Raw genomic sequence first — 4516 nt, 5'->3', positions numbered from 1 at the left:
AAGCGAGTAAAGGAATCCTTCAACGGGGCTATTGATAGCACTAGTGAAGCACCAAGGGAGCATTTTGCCACCCAATTCTCAAGGCCGAAGTCGAAGTTTGTGCGCAGATCACTCATCGTAAAGCTGACTGTTAATGGGGCAATTCATGACTCCAAACATACCCTACGTTAGTCCTCAAGGTCAAAATCAAAGTTGGTGCATAGATCTCCTAAGGGTGTAAAGAAACTAGAGTTATTATTGTCAAAGAGGAGTTTTTTTTCCGCTCAGATAAAAGAGGAGAAGGGGGAATCTAATTTGGGGGATGCTGCTGGAAAAAGAGGGGGAGTCCCTGGAGAAGGAGGCTGCAATCAGGAGATTGCTCATTGCATAGGCAGCAAGATCTTTTCAGATATCAAAGCAATCCAGAGGTTGGGCTTTCCACTCGAGAATACAACACATGGACATGAATGGACTTCAATGGTACATGATCCTAGTTTTCATCCCATTACCTCTTTCAAGTTGCAGTGCTTAAAAGAGGCTTTAAACAGGAAAGAGCACATATTCTTGGATAAAAATTTATGGTGAACTTTTGGCCTTTACTGTGAAGAACATTCAAGGTTGAATTGCAGGTGCAGATCAGCAATATAGTCTCAGTTTTTGCATATGGAGTTCACAAACAGTATATCCGATTTATCATCTCGCAAGTCCTCAATTTGGGTGCATTCAAACACTTGGTTTTGATCAGTGGCCTGCCTATCCTCTCTCAGAAATGGTATGACTTCTATAACAAGCAACTAATAGAGACAAGGATGCCTGAAGCTAAAAGGGTCTATTGTCCATTCCCAAATTGTTCAACTCTTATGAACAGGCAATATCATTTATTGGTGGAACACTCTCACCTTTTGATGAAGACAATTTAATACCCTGCTTTGGCTTTGGAGATACAAACAGTTTGTTACTCATTTGTGCTTGGCTGGGCACACATCTTTTGCTGCCACACAGAATTCCATTGTTTTATGTACATAGGGTTTGCTGCCTACAGAACTCCTTTGTTTTGACTTTGTATGGAATCCTGAAAATTTGTTCATAGGAATTATTACCCAGCAGAATTTAACAAGTCTATGTGCCTATAGCAAAACTGAACTCGAGCATCTGAATGTAAAGCTGGATATGTACAGCTTTTTCTGAACATGGACCTCATGTAACTCACTTGACAAGGAATATAGTGAACTTTGGCATCAAAAATTCGATTTCTTCTTGTTAGTCTCTTCACTTGTTGCAACTTGAACTCTGTGTTCAGCAGCCCTTACACGAAATCTATGACAGCATTAGCCTTACTCTCTACAAGCTTCAAAGGTCCCCCTTCCTTGTCAAGATTTAGAACTTGCGTTCCTTAATCATCTTGCCTAGGGTTTCCATCGACAGGTTTTACATTATCTTTGTTGCCTTCTCTATGTTTTTGGCCTCTTGTTCATAGCACATAAGCTAGAAGCTTGAGTGCCATTAACCTTCACAGCCTCGATGAGGCTCACCCCACTGCCACCTGACAGTTCTTTAGCAATATCCTTACCACTTTGGAGTATTTGTTTTGGCCCATCATTCTACTAAAAATTGTTTCCTTGCACACGATCATTAATAGGTCCTGGTTGCCGACTACCTTGTTGGAGGGAACTGATCTTGCTCCAATAGGTGGCTGCTAAATGGCCAGACTTTCCGCAAATGTTGCACTTGACATTTGGGAAATTACATGGATAATGTTGCCCCCCACACCATTTGCAGCTGAATCTAGAGGGTGCACCCTCTTTGGGGTGTCGACTTCCTATCAGATTCTATTTTTTCTTTAAGAAATTAATGTCAATGGCTATTTGTCGATATTGTTCAGAGATCATATCCATATAGTACTTCATCATGTCCTTGATTTCACTAAGGACATTTGAGGAACTCGACTCATAGCCCTGATTGTCTACTCGTCGGCCGCACAATTTGATTAGGCATTGGTTGCATTGATTGCTGACCCACAGGAACGACGTTAGGGTTCCTTGCTTGGCCTCCCAAATTTGGAGACATCTGACTAGCCATAATCATACTTGCACCAGGCAGACCTGGCAATAAAGGCACATTCGAAACCATGTTCCCTCTCCCATTAGGGTTGGCCATCCCTATTGATCGGTTGCGAATTATTTCCTGACACTAGACCCATATTGGGATTGGTTCGAGAAGCATAGGCCACTTACAATCATCATTCTATTTCTTGCACTCATCTAATGGTAGTGTCTATATCTGCCAAGGTGTCACTATTCAGCTGCACATGGATGTTAAGATCAAGACCATGCAAGAAGTATTGTAACTGGGAAGCAGGTGGGATAGGGATAGAGGCATCCAATTTATGAAAAATCTCTTTGATCTTCTTGGTATATGCTCGTATATCTTCATGTGGTTCTTGGTGTGTCAAATTCAATACGCGCAGCCAATATTGGCCACCCCTCTCAAGGTGCAAAATCCCTTCAGAATGCTTCATAAAATAAAATCATGGTGGTTATGGTTCCGACCTCAAGGCCGTGATACCATATAACAGCCCTTCTCTTCAGGGTCATGTTGATGAACATCATTAGATGCCCTTCCTCTTGGATGCAGCTTAAACATCAGCTTTTGGAACTCCCTTACATGAAGCTCTGCATCCTCTTCCACTAACCCATTAAAAATGGGTAGGGGGAAACCTAAGGCTGGTAAATCTACCGTTTGCACAGGGATTGCGATAGATTGCGCCATAGCAATGATCTGATTTGCTAATGGAATCGTGCAAAGCTATCACATCACTCCAAGTGGGCAGATTAATTGGAAGGGGGGAAGTACTAGAACTTCCACCTCGTGATAGACTTTGATTCAAGCTGAGGTTACTAAGACCCCGCCCTTGGATAGGTTCAGGATTACTCCTTTTAGGAGAATAATGCCTATTGATTTCGGCCCTCCATCTACCCCTCTCAACCCTCTCATGTTTTTGGAGTTTGGATTGATGGATCTCTTCAAAGGACATGAACTAATAAGTAGGTCTCAAGGTGGCTCCTAGCAAATGCACCACTAATGGGACCAAAAATGTGCCGGCACTAGCTATGGCACTAGCCGGACCTCATGCACACAACAGACAACTCCACCACCACACGACTTCGCGGGCCAAGAGTGTTTGCAATAAATAAATGCACATTAGATACATCTAATATTGTATTTGTAGCTGGATAAGAGTCCAACGGCACCTTCCCCAAAACCAAAGGTGATATTCCACACATATTGGCAATAAGTGCCATGTATCATAGACATATGAGGCACCCCACCTTCCGATTGTCGTGACCCCACTGCAACTCTCCTAAAACTTGGGGATTGGCTCCTCGATGCGTTGCTTTTACATATAAACACATTCGCACAAGACTCCTCTTTTTTCAGCAAGATCTAGGAGATACCATGTTTCCTCACCAATAATTTCACCCAAGAAATGAACGGCTAACCTATAGCAAGGGGAATCTCATCCTCTCAAGCGTGGGTCAACTATAATTCAAACAATTGCTATGCATTTCCAGGAGTTGATACTATATGTATGATCAATGAAATAGTGGATGTCTCATCATGCACAAATAGTTATGTTTTGAAATCAGTCTATATGCTAGTATGCAAACAGTCTTTTAATGAATTCTAGCTAATACGTATATACTTTGTTGTAAGAATCTAGCACCAAGGTGAACCTTGTGCTACTAGATCCCTTATTTCCAAATAGGATGTTTCCTAAATGCTATGCATAGAAAAAACAATCACAATTTGTATTATTTTAGCCCTCAAACTGTTGTACAAAATCCTCCTCCCCCTTATCGTTTAAGTTTTGCTTCGTTGCATAGGTGTATAGAGGTTATTTTATCATGGTCTAATGTATAAAAAGCAATAAATCACACATTGTGACAAAAAGATAGGGCAAAATGAGGCCAAACCTCATGCTTTGCCACTACCATACATCCACAACCACTTATTATATTTTTTCGTATTTGTCTAAGGCGTATTCCTATTTTTTCTTTTATTTTTCCCAATTTTCTCTATTTTTATAATTAAAAAATTGATATATTTTCAGAGCTGTGTCTCTTGATTCTTATAAAAGTAGAATTATAGATTTTATTGGCATTTTATCCCATGTGTATTGGTTTATCCCACCCGAAAATACCAAAAACTCCATTTTTCTCATAAAAACCATGTTTTACAGGTTTCTAAAAATTATTTCCAGCATTTTGACTTTATGTTTTCTGATTTTCTCACTATGAAAGCATAGAATAAATAGTAAACAGCATGCCTACAAATTTTCACTCCATAAGAATAACATTGGCTCAATCAAATATAAAAACAAGCAATTTTCCTTTGTAAAATATAGTTATCGTTTTTTTCCTTCTTTTTGGGTATTAAAATCTGATGCGGGATTGCAGATTAGCCCTCATTCAAGGCTCAACCCACCTCCGAACAACCAAATCTAGCCCTTGATTGATTTGGGAGTGATCCGGTACCA

The sequence above is a fragment of the Lygodium microphyllum genome, chromosome 22 (assembly GCF_053477565.2).
Source record: "Lygodium microphyllum isolate KBCC chromosome 22, Lygodium_microphyllum_v1.1.10, whole genome shotgun sequence".
NCBI lineage: Eukaryota > Viridiplantae > Streptophyta > Polypodiopsida > Schizaeales > Lygodiaceae > Lygodium > Lygodium microphyllum.
This window is presented reverse-complemented; position numbering follows the sequence as displayed.